General features: G+C 37.5%; 1 long non-coding RNA gene across 2 annotated transcripts; it reads left to right on the top strand.

Annotated features, from left to right (window-relative positions):
* Nucleotides 1–8,795: 8,795 nt before the first annotated feature.
* Nucleotides 8,796–10,065, top strand: LOC116405005. 2 transcript variants are annotated; one of them, XR_004218057.1, is made up of 4 exons: nt 8,796–8,877; nt 8,966–9,126; nt 9,206–9,447; nt 9,702–10,065. It is a non-coding gene; the product is annotated as an uncharacterized LOC116405005 (long non-coding RNA). The 2 variants fall into 2 exon arrangements; XR_004218056.1 differs by lacking the exons at nt 8,796–8,877; nt 8,966–9,126 and having other exon boundaries at nt 9,152–9,447.
* The last annotated feature ends 3,007 nt before the right edge of the window (nt 10,066–13,072 follow it).

The following is a 13,072-nucleotide window of genomic DNA, read 5'->3' on the forward strand; positions in this document are numbered from 1 at the left end:
ACATTTAGAGAAACTTTGTAGAAGAAAGTTTTGTCAAAAGAGTTATGGATTTTAAGTTATAACTTTTCTAAGTTGGGTTATGTAGTTTGGGCGAGAAACTAGGTGAGATGACCTTGGAAGTTAGCTATGCGTTTTGGACAACTATGTGGCATGATAAGGGCAAGCGGTTTAAGGTTTTAGTGAGGTGTAAAACCTTGTTAGCATGCATTTTAAGGTGTAAAGTAAGTAGGAGGTTCCCTAAGAAGGTTTAAGGTGAATTTAAGCAAGGATGAGGTGTCAACTTGTACTCATGCAATGAACTCTATAAATAGGCCAAATTTAGTATTAAGTTTCTCACAATCCACTCGAGTGTTTTGAGTGAAATTAGTCTTAAAAGTTTTCATTTTGAGTCTATTTTATAAGTTGGGGTTTTTGATTTAATTTGAGTAACGGAGAGTTGCGTTTTGGCGGTAGAAAGCAAGAAAGGTCAGAATACTGGTGGTTCTGAACAATGTGGACTTCCAGAGGGCTGTAGAGTACATCCGTTGGAATCTGAAGTTGAAAATTTTAGGTATGAATAACAAGACGTTTTTCAACAACTTTGTAGAAGGATATATGTTTATTTGAGTTCTGGATTTTAAGTTCTAAAGCTCTAAAGAAGCTGAGTTATGGCCGAGAATGAGGTTTTGGGCAGTGGCCGAGTTTAAGAAATTAGCATGGCATGTTGGGCATGCATTTTGGTTTGAGGAAGGTTTTTCTAAGAGTTTTGGCGATGTATTTGATGTTTTAGAATAAAAGGGAATTAATTGGAGTTGTTTTCCGTCATTTCAAGACAAGGGGAAATTAGACAAGCTTATCTTCCAAGGGTTTGATCTGCGATCAGTGAGTGAAAAATAAATTTACTACGATTATTTCAACTTATAATTTGCAAAATGATAATGATTCTAATATGTTTTTCGAGCTATTATTTAAGTAGGCTTTTAAGTGAATCTTATTTCTATTTATCAATATGTTTATGAAAAATATTAATGCATGTTATTTAAAAAAGTATTCTATAACATGAGTTTAGAAACATTTTTAGCAAGCATGTATTTATAAGACTTACAAGCAATGATTTATAAAAAGCATGAGCTCAATAGAATGTTTTTTTAAAGAGAAAATCATGGTACTCTATATATCGAGTTCTCGATGGTCAATGTGCACAGTAGAGGTATAGAGCTATGCTGACCACTTAGTCGCTACCACCGAGTTCAGGCAAGAATAATATGATCAGTACTCTACTATCTTGACCGAGTTCAGGCAGGAATAAAAAGATCAGTTCTCTGCTATCCTAACCGAGTATTTAATCGAGGTTAACGCGATAGTATGACAGAAGGCACTCTGCTATCTTGTTTATGACAGAAGTATTTGAATGTTATAAAGTGTTAAGTTAAAGGAGATTTCTTAAAGACTTTATGTTATATTTCTGAAATGTTTAAAGTATATTTGTTTTATAAAACTATCACTCACTGGCCTTTTTAGCTCACCCTTTCAAAATGTTTTTTCACTTTCCAGGTAGAGGTCGTGATTCGAGAACCTGACCGTTGTCTTCAGATTGCAGTGTGAAACTTGTTGATAGTTAGTTTTTAAGGGTCGGTTTTAATCTTATCATGTACATGGTTTGCATAAGTTTAAGTTGTTTAATTTTTGTTTGGTCTGTAAGTAAAGTTTGTAATTAATGGCATTTAGCCTCGACTACCTGTTTAAAGTTTAAAAAGCTGTTCAAGTTATTTCTCTTAGTTTCTGCTACATAAGTTTTAATTCATATAGGTTGTTAGAAGTAAGTTATAGTTAGGGTCAATTAATGTTGTTCAGAAGAATAATGACATCAGTTGGTTTCACGCTACATCTCGGGTTGAGCAAGCAGGTGCTCGGAGCGGGGCGTGGCACTTTCTTAGCCGTATTAGCTGCTCTTTTTTCTTTATTTGTTGTGAATATCCTCTTCTTTCTTTATTAAGGAGAGGGATGAACTAGCAGGGACAAACGAAACTCTTGCCATAAGGACAAAGGCCCCAACCATAAGGCTCATAGATTGATCTACGGGAGGAAGGTAGGCTCATTGTAAAATTCATCAAAAATTTGAAACTGCTTTATAAAGAATCATGAAAAATATTATTGGAATCAAACTCAAGAGGAGCGGACTCACAATATTCTTTGTGCCTAACGTCTGAAATTTATTTATAAAGGATCAAGATGGATATTATTGGTAAGACTCCTTTGGAGTGGCCTTAATACTCTTAACGTTTGCAACTTTAGCGGAATCCTTAAGTCCTCCAGATCGGCTGGCTCAAGATGATCAAAGAATTTGAGAAAGAATGAATTATTAAGCTACGAAGGCTTGAAGTGAAGCGATTCTTAAGGTTGAATGAATTGAGTGATTCCTATTCCTTGGCGGCTTTCCTCTTACTAGACACAAAGAAAGAAAGCCACATAGCCTTCTCCTAGGGCGAAAGGAAAGCTTACCATAAACCCCAGGTTCAGAAGGTTCAACGAAAGCATCTATAGTAGCTTCAAAGGAGTCAACTCCAAGTAATGAGGCTTCAAGTCTTCCATCATCAAGTAAGAAATATAATTCTAGGGACTGATCAATTTTCTTGGTAGGAAGAACCAATGAACAAAGATAAGACCTGTCCTTTTGATCGCCTTTTTTTAGTTTGAAGGCATAACTCTTTGCACCTTTCCTTCATTCTTCTTTTCCTCTGGGCGAGGTGGGGAATCAGTACATACCCCTTTGAGCACAGAGGTTGAGTTTGATCTCATAAATTTTGACTTTTCCTTATCATCATGATTTATATTTATGCCTTTTACTCTAATTTAGAGGCAAGGTGCAAAGATCTATGGATAAGACGCAAAGCATATTGCGAGACAGGTCTGAAGGACTATCCATATTAACCCAGTGAAAATTTTCGCTTTCTTTCTCGATGAAGTTTCTCTTATCTGAACATTCGTTTTGTAGAAATAACACTAGTAAACTAGTCTTTGCACGAATTGGACAAGAGCTCGATGAAATTGAGAAGCAAAAAGGAATCGAGATTGAATGAATGGTTGGTGCCATAGCAGCTGGAGAGTACTAGTGAATATGCTTTTATTCTTTTTTCATTCCGCATTCCTTGAAATAGTCTTTCTGGTAAGATAGACGGAATGTAATCAGTAGCGGTTCTTATGAGTAAAGGCTCACTTCCATAGGTGTCTAGGCCTAGGCAAAGGGTGAAAAAGAGGACTACCTAGCATTCAATCTTGCTATCTCGCAGACCAAGAGCAAAGAAGAGTCTAAAGAGGAGCGATTCAGCATAGGCTAGGTAAAGGCGAGAGGGGAGCGACATCTGTTAAAGATTGTAGACCTCGTGTTCTTTATTGATGATGGATCTTGCTGAACTTTGCTCTTTCCGTCCCATCAATCCAAAGGCCCTCAAACCATGAAGAAGAAGAGCTTTCTTTTCCATCTTAGGGTAGAGTAAGAAGCTAAAAGACGACCAATTCACCGCCCCATGGGTGACTTTTCTCAGGTGGAATATTATCCATCCTTGGGATTAGAGACTAGTCGGGAGTTTAGGATTTCCTCATCTATCATCTAGAAAGGCATGTGATGCACTATTAGGAAAGAATAGGACCTGTCCCATTTAAGATAGTGAAGGAGATTAGCCTCGATGCTCGCTCCCCCTGAACTTAATCTTCTCTGTGGAATTCTCACTTTCTTTTCACTTGCTAAGGCTCAGAAGGGGAAAGTCAGACGACTAGACCAAATATTGACCAGTAGGAGTCATCCGTCTTTCCAGACTTTCTAAAAGGAAGGTTATTATACTTCAAGAGGTTAGAGTAAGTAGGAGTGGAGAAAATCAAGCTCCAGATGAGTTGATGCTACGTGGGCTCTTTTCGAGGGGAGAGTAGACTCCGAACATAGTTCTCGGAGTGGGACAATAAGGAGGAGTGCAAGGGCTCCTTATTTCTTGCCATAGTAAGTGGGACTAGCTCGACTAAAGAGGTTATCTAATCGATTGAAAGCCTATTTTCAAGGTCACAAACGGTAAAGCTAGCTAACTCAAGTCGGAGAAGCTTTCTCATATTTTGAGGAATGGAACTGCTTCAGCTAGTTTACTTGAGAGAGAGGTAGGATTGACTGAATCAATGTTCATAGGCTATCCCAAGCGGTTAGGCGCTCTTCGATCGGGGAATTTTTTCGTAAGGCCTAACCTTTCACTCATACTCCGCAGTTCAAGGGTAGGCTTTCTTCTTCTTGTCTTTTCATCAGCAGCTCGTTAAAAGCCACGATAGACTACACGATAACTCACCGCAACGACACTTGAAAAAGAAAGGCTTGCTCTTGATCTTGATGTCAGTCTCTCTCCCTCCTTTATCGTCTCCTCTGGCTTCTTTTGACTTGGAAAGTTTCGCAATATTCTTTGCACCACAAAAGAAAGCAAAAATCTTCGCAATATTCTTTGCGCCTCCTCTTATTCAAGGGATGAGGCTTGAGCCTCAGACTCTTCCTTGGTCTACGAGGCCTATTTTGTTCTGCCGACTAGGTCTTCCCTTCCTTGGGGTGGGATGAATATGGGGTTTCTTGTTCTGGAGATTATGGAAGAAAGGGTTGAAAGCTGTAGGCAATACAACTTACCATCTAATTCTCTTCGAGTGATCGACTAAGTTAATACTCTAAAGAAAGAGAAAAAACAAAGCACTTCTTCAACTACTGAACTCCTCTAGGCAGATTAGCCTCCGCGATGGGGAGTTGTCAGATCTTGAAAGGGAAGTTTGAGATAATAGTCACCTGGACCTTTGGTGGCCACGACATTGATGGCCCCATTTTCGACGTTTTGGGACGGAACTAAAGAGTGGGCCCTAGGGCATCACCGTTCGGCTTTGGCAGGCAAATAAAACTCTAACATTACTCGAGACGAGACCACCCAGTAGCTGGATGTGAACTTTCGAGACCTCCGACACTGTTATGGGCTAGATAGTTTCTTTCGAGACCACGTTATTGGTGGCCCCCCTTTTCGACGTTTTGGGACAAAACTAAGAAGCGAAACCAAGGAAATAACCAAGTAGCTGGATGTGAATTTTTGAGACCTCCGACACTGTTCTGGGTTAGGTTGTTTCTTTCGTGGACATGACATTGGTAGCCCCCCTTTTTGGCGTTTTGGAACGGAACTAAAAAGCGAACCTTAAAACAGCACTGTTCGACTTTTGCGTCCAAATAAAACTCTAACACTACTCGAGACGAGACCACCCAGTAGTTGGATGTGAACTTTTGAGACCTCTGACATTGTTTTAGGTTGGGTAGTTTCTTTGGAGGCCACGGTATTGGTGGCCCCCTTTCGGTGTTTTAGGACTGAACTAAAAAAAAGAGCCTTAGGTATCACCGTTCAGCTTTTGCAAGCAAAAAAACACTAACACTACTCGAGACGAGACGACTCAGTAGGTGGATGTGAACTTTTGACACCTTCGACACTGTTCTGGGTTGGGTAGTTTCTTTAGGGTCACGACATTGGTGGCCCCTTTTTCGATGTTTAGGGACGAAACTAAAAAGCAGAGCCTGAGCATCACCGTTTGGTTTTTGCAGGCCATAAAAACTCTAACACTACTGGAGACGACACCACGAGTACCTGGATGTGAACTTTCGAGACCTTCGACACTATTCTAAGTTGGTCAGATTCTTTTGGGGACATGACATTGGTGGCCCCCTTTTCGGCGTTTTGGGACGAAACTAAGAAGCGAAACCAAGGAAATCACCGTTCAACTTTTGCGGCAAAAAAAAACTCAACACTACTCAAGACGAGACCACCTAGTATCTGGAGGTGAACTTTCGAGACCTCCAACACTGTTCTGGGCTGGGTAGTTTCTTTGGGGGCTACGGCATTGGTGACCCCCTTTACGGCGTTTTAGGACGAAACTAAAAAGCGAACTGTGGGCATCACCGTTCGGCTTTTGCGGGAAAAAAACTCTAACACTACTCGAGACTAGACCATCAGTGGTTGGATGTGAACTTTTGAGACCTCTGACATTGTTCTGGGTTGGGTAGTTTTCTTTAGGGCCACGACATTAATGACCCCCTTTTCGGCATTTTGGGACGAAACTAAGAAGCGAAACAAGGAGAATCGTCGTTCGACTTTTGTGTGCAAAAAAAAAAAAAAAACTCTAACACTACTCGAGACGAGACGACCCAGTAGGTGAATGTGAGCTTTTGAGATCTCCGACCATGTTTTGGTTTGGGTAGTTTTCTTTAGGGTCATGGCATTGGTGGCCCCATTTTCGTCGTTTTGGGACAGAACTAAAAAGTAGAGCCTTGGGCATCACCGTTCGGCTTTTGCGGGCAAAAAAAACTCTGAACCTTCTCGAGATGAGACCACCTAGTAGCTGGATTTGAACTTTCGAGACCTCCGACACTTTTCTGGGCTAGGTAATTTCTTTTGAGGCCACGACATTGGTGGCCCCAATTTTGATCGTTTTGGGAGGGATCTAAAAACGTTATTATGGGTTGATGTATCTTTTTCAGATAAAAAAATGCTATTTGCTAAAATTCAAAAGAAAAAGTTGTTTTGTCATTTTTTAAAATGACCCATAAAAACGTTATTATATCTCTTATGACAAAGAGTGTGGATTTACTAGTTCATATTTGACTTGTTTTTTGTTGGTAAAATTGGATAAGATCGCATTATATTGATATAATTACATTAATGACACTCTTAAATCAATATTAATAAAAATTATAATTTAATTAATGTTATTAAGTTAAATGAATATAGTTTAAAAGTTATTCTAAACACAATTAATGTAATTGTTTTTTAAATTTAATTCATTTTCACATCTTTGTGCATATGTACGTGTGTGCGTGTGTGTGTGCATATGTGCGAGTGCGCGTTTGCCCGTGTGGGATGATGTGCGTGTGCGTGTGTGTGTGTGTGTGCATGTGTGCATGTGTGTGTAGATGTGTGTGTGCATGTGTGAATGTGTGCGTGCGTTCATGTGTGTGTTCGTGTGTGTGCATGTGCATGTGCTTGTGTGTGTGCGTGTGCTTGTGTGTGCGTGTGCCCATATGGGTGTGTGTGCGTGCGTGTGTGTGACTGCACATGTGTCCGTGTGTGTGGATGTGCATGTGCGCGTGCGTGCATGTGTGTCGGTGGGTGTGTGCAAGTGCACATGTGCCCGTGTGGGTGATTGTGTGTGCGCGTGTGTACGTGCGTGTGTGTGTGTGTGGATGTGTGCGTGCGTTCATGTGTGTGCATGCGCATGTATGTAGGTGTGTACGTATGCGTGTGCTTGTGTGTGCGTGTGAAAGTGCGCGTGTGTCTGTGTGGGTGTGTGTGTGCTCGTGTGTGTTAGTGCGTATGTGTCCGTGTGGATGAGTGTGCATGTGCGCGTGCGTGCATGTGTGTGGGTGTGTGTGTGTGCATGTGTGCAATTGCGCATATGTTTGTGTGGGTGGGTGTGCGTATGTTCGTACATGTATGTGTGTGTGTGTACGCGTGCGTGTCTTGATGTGTGTGTGCGTTCATGCGTGTGTTCGTGTGCGTGCATGCGCATGGACGTGCGTGTGTGTGGGTGTATGCATGTGCGTGTGCGAGTGCACGTGTGCCAATGTGGGTGGGTGTACATGTGCTTGTGTGTGTATGAGTGCACATGTGCCCATGTGGGTGCGCGTGCGTGCATGTGTGTCGGTGCGTGTGTGCAAGTGCGCATGTGCCCGTGTGGGTGGGTGTGTGTGTGCACATGTGTGTGCGTGCGTATGTGTTCGTGTGTGTGCATGTGCATGTACGCGCGCGCGTGTGCATGCGCATTTGTGCACGTGCGTGCATGTGCCCGTGTAGGTGGGTGTGCGTGTGTGTGAGACGTGCGTGTTTGCATGCATGTGTCTGTGGATGTGTGCATGCGTTCATGCGTGTGTTCGTGTGTGTGTGCGTGTGTGCATGTGCATGTGCAAGAAAAGGAAAAAACAATGATTATTTTGATGATGCTACTCGAGATTGTGTCTCTCGAATCGTAAGTTTGCTTGCGATTTACTTATATACAATATTTAATCTTTTGTTAACTTAGTTAATGATGAATACTTGTATTGTTCTATGGGATGCATTAGCTGAAACACATAGAGATGAGGACATATTGACTGAGTCATTGGGCTCTAAGGAGCATGGTGGACGTGTACGTGGCATGGATGGTTTTGTCTCTCAATCACTATATTTCAAGACAGTGAAAGGGAAAGAGAAAATTGCAAGTTCTCAAGTTGTAGAAGATGAATCAAAAAGCAAAAGTTACAAGAAGAGTCATAATCACTTGAGATCGTCCATCAGAAGTGTTAACATAGATCTCTATGCCGATGAGGATTTGGGCAACACACCTATGAACGAAGAAGTGAAGGTAATTAACTTTGTTGTCACTTTTGAAATTTTAATGTTTATAGGATAAATTGTTCTTAATGAATGGTGGTCCCAATGTTAAAATCTTGGTGGACTTGCTCACAGGAGGAGATTGTAGTTTACCTATTCCAGTGAAGGGCAAGATAGATACTTTAAATCAAGCATTAGGTAATATTGTTGAATGACCTCGTTGACTTGTTTATGTGCTATTGAAGCTTTGATATTTATTTGTGATTGTATTTTAGGTTTTGATATTATTTTGTTTGTGCTTGGAGCATTCAACCCCAAAGGATGTTCTATATTCTTCAAATTACATAAATGTTAATGGAACCATTAAGCTCTTATATGGACATGTCGTGAACAATATGAAGGATGTAGATATGGTTCGCATCCTAATGAACGAGCTAATATTCGGTAAAAACAAATTCATTTATTTAGCTCATTAGGACTTGCTCCATTATTGCGGCATGGTAGAAATAGGCTATATGTGCATCCTAGCATACATTACGTAAGTAAACATCTTTTACTCATCTTTATGTCCAATACTATAGTTATAGTTATTTTGTTCCTTTTTAACTAAGGTTGCTATTACTTAGATATCTTTGGGATGAATGTGATTGTGGAAGCAAGTTTTTTGTTATGACCAAGCAAAAATAACATCACATATCAAGGATCGTGATCTTCGATCCAGAAATTTTGCCAACCAGTTAGAAGCGGCTACCTTGGAACAAATAGTTCTAATTCCGTATAATACTGGGTAAATAAATAAGATTAAAACATTATTATGTTTTTCATTGAGGTTAAATGTATACTCACATTGAAGATGTTTATTGTAGTTTTCATTGGATGTTGCATGTCATCGATCTTCGAGAGAACTGTGTTTATGTTTTGGACTCTCTTCAAAGTAAAGTTAACGAAGACATCCATGGAGTCATAAATGTGACTTATGATTTACTTCTTATTTGACTTCATTGTCTTCTAATTCTAATGTTTCCAAATGTATAGAGGATTAAAAACATGGCAAGCTAAGCATGATTTACAACATTATCGGTCAAATCCGAAATGGAAACCTATAAAGGTAATTTGCATTGACACATAATTATTTTCAATGAAACATAAGAATAATTTGTATGTAATTTATATACATGCAGTGTCCTCGTCAATTGGATTCGGTTGGGTGTGGGTATTATGTCCAAAAGTATATACATGAAATCGTGCATAATTCTAGTACTCCCATCACTAGCCTTGTAAGTTTCTACTTTCACTTTTTATATGTTACAAATTACATAAATTATCTAAACTTATTCTTTCCATACCTTTCTTTTTGCGTAGTTTAATACAAAAAAGTGCATATACGCAAGAGGAGATTGACGAGATTTGAACAAAATATGCAAGCTTTGTTAGCCGATTTGTGTAAGCTTTTACACTTTTTTTTGTAGTTTATAAGTTACTAGTACTAATACTAATTGTTTTAATATATAAGCTACGAGATTCTAGTACTACTTGTTGTACATACTTTAATTTTCAGGTTTTCTGCTTGTAGTAGTTTATGAATAGGTGTTGTATTGTAGTGTTTTAGGTGTTGACTTTAGAGTGTATTTGTTGTAGTACTATGTGGAAAGTGTGTATTAGTGGAGGAATTTGTTGTACACATACTTTAATACTTTACATATTATTTACTTGATTGATATGTGTATTTCTGTAGTATTATGAAAGTGTGGAAAAGTGTATTTTTGTAGTTTTCCATGGAAGTGTGGAAGTGTATGTGCTCGTTCTGTGGCCTCTTACCATGTTGAATTCTATAGCTAGAAATAGTATTAGTTTGCCATTGGATGTGTGGAAGTGTATGCTGGTTTTGTAGGGGTTGATCTTCCTTGTAGGTGAAATGGAAATATTGGTTTGCCATGGAAGTGTGGAAATGTATGTGTTGGTTTTGTAGGTTTCTTACATGTTGAATTATATAGCTAGAAATATATTAGTTTGTCATTGGATGTGTGGAAGTGTATGCTGGTTTTGTAGGTGTTGATCTTCTTCCTTGTAGGTGAAATGGAAATATTGGTTTGCTATGGAAGTGTGGAAAAATGCATATATGTTGGGTTTTTAGGTGTTGAATTCTGTAGCTAGAAATATTATTAGTTTGCATCGAAGTGTGGAAGTGTATGTGCTGGTTTTGTAGGTTTGAATTCTATATAGCTAGAAATAGTATTAGTTTGCCATTGGATGTGTGGAAGTGTATGCTTGTTTTGTAGGTGTTGATCTTCTGCCTTGCAGGTGAAATATGGAAGTAATATATAAGGTTTGCCATGGAGTGGTAGACAGCTAGCAATCATGCAACAACTATTTTTTATACTATTTTAATATTCGATGACGAACATTTCATGTCGTAATTCGTAACAAATAATGTCGATTTCGACACCATGAAAAATAATTAAAATAAATAAATTAAAAAAACAAACAAGGCTTTGATGTCGGTTTAAAAACGACATTAAAGGAAAACCGACAGTAAAGGTCAACAATTACGCCATAAAAAATGTTGATTTAAAACCGACATCAATGGCCATTAATGATGCATTTGATGTCATTTTTAAACTGACATCAAAGCAAAAATGACATTAAAGGCCTTTAAAAACGCTAGCATAGATGTCAATTCCGAACTGACACCAAATGCCATTAATGTCGGTTCTAAACTGACAATAAAGAGCAAATTTCTTCTAGTGCTTGCTCCATATTATAAGTAGATTTTCATTTAGCTAACTGCTAAAGTGAACTTATGGACTTCCACTTAGGGTTCAGTCGTTATATTCTCGATAGCCGAGCCCCATATTGTTTGCAATGGAATGAGTCCTCACATTATAACCCTTGAGCAGACGAACATGAGAGCTTTTCCCTTCTCGTAACACGAAGAAGTGAAAGATTAGCTCTATTACTTGTCACCAGGGAGCATTATTTCATGGGAGTAGATGTAGAGACAATATTTGGAAAAGTTCTTTTCAACCTTTTATGCTACTAGTGTGAGGAAGAAAGTCTGTGGCATCACACAAGGAAAGGATGAATCACTTTACGATTATTGGGGGAAATACTTGGCTCAGTGCCAAGTTTTTCATCATTAGGTACAGAACCATATGTTGATTCAATATTTATATGGGTGATTGTTGCAATGAGATAAAATGATTATTGATGTGGAGGCATGAGGTGCTCTTAAGGATAATACGACAACTAAAGTAAATAAATTGATTTCACTTTGAAATGTAAATTTATTAGGTCCCTTCCTAGTATGTAAATGGTATTAAGGTTATTACATATTGACTGTAATTTGAAATGTTCATATTTACTTTGAAAATTAGTATAATGTATGGTGATATATTATAATATAAAATTTATCTTTTAATTGAACTTTATTATATAAATTTAATTTTGTATATGATTTAAAATTAATTTATGAAATAATAAATATTTGAATGAGTTCAAATATTAATTTAATATGAATTAAATTTGTAATAAAACTATAGATTAAAATTTAATACGTATATGATACAAATTCAAACAATAGGTTATGAGAGAAATTCATATATGAGTATGATTCAAATCTATATTAAATCAAATATAAAATATTTAATTTAGAAATTAAATAATTGAAGAATTAATTAATAATTTAGTTTAATTCTATTTAATTAAATTAAAACTATTGGTTATGTGAGAGATATTCATTTAAATGTGATTTAAATGAAATATTAATTAAATGTGATTTAAATAATTATTATATATTAACTAATTATTTTAGTGTTAATCAAATTTAAGTGGAATTTTCAAATATACTAATTAAATTGAAACTAATTAGCATAATAATTAAATTCTCTAGAGCACATTTGAGTTTTTTTTTGTAAATAGTTTCAATTTTTAGCTATATTTTGTAAATAGTTTTAACTTTTTTTGCTATTTGTGATCATTAATTTAAATTAAGATAATAACTTCCATATGTGGGTGTTATTTAGAGAATGTGGGATGCTCCCGTATTCCTATATCCAAGTGGCAGTGATTTCCAATTAAATATTAATTAGATTAATTTAAGAGTAATTTACATAAATGTAGAAAAATCCAAAATATTTATGGTTCGTATAACAAAATAAGAAAAGTCCATGATGCGAGATTGTTTTTTCACAAATTCCATAGACGTTCTTGCGATTTATATCTTCTTTGTGATTTATTAATAACGGGTCATCTCGATGCAATTAAGGTCGAGATCGAATAACTAAAGGCAAAAAAATTTCATTTCGGAGCATCTCAATGTAATGTATGCCCAAGATTAAATAAAATAAAGACAGAATTCTTTCATCCCGAGCCATTTCAGTGCAATTAAGGCCTGAGATCGAATAACTAAAGGCAGAAGTCTTTCATAATGTAGCATCTTAGGACAATGTATGCTCGAGACTGAATAAAATAAAGGTAAATTTGTTTCATCCCAGGCCATCTCTCGGTGCAATTAAGGTTCAAGATCGAATAACTAAAGATAGAAGTCGATCGCTCCGGTTATTGAGGTGTTGTTTCTCTTCAACAATCAGGACTTAGTGTTAGTAAATGGTGAATGAAAATTATACTCAATCTAGGCGATATATCACTAAGCATGTTAACTGCATGTGAATTGCTCACTAGACCTTCATATCGTGTGGCAACTAAGTCCTCTTGAGTACAAGTTTTCTTACTAC

This window comes from Cucumis sativus, chromosome 7, assembly GCF_000004075.3.
Source record: "Cucumis sativus cultivar 9930 chromosome 7, Cucumber_9930_V3, whole genome shotgun sequence".
In the NCBI taxonomy this organism is placed as follows: domain Eukaryota; kingdom Viridiplantae; phylum Streptophyta; class Magnoliopsida; order Cucurbitales; family Cucurbitaceae; genus Cucumis; species Cucumis sativus.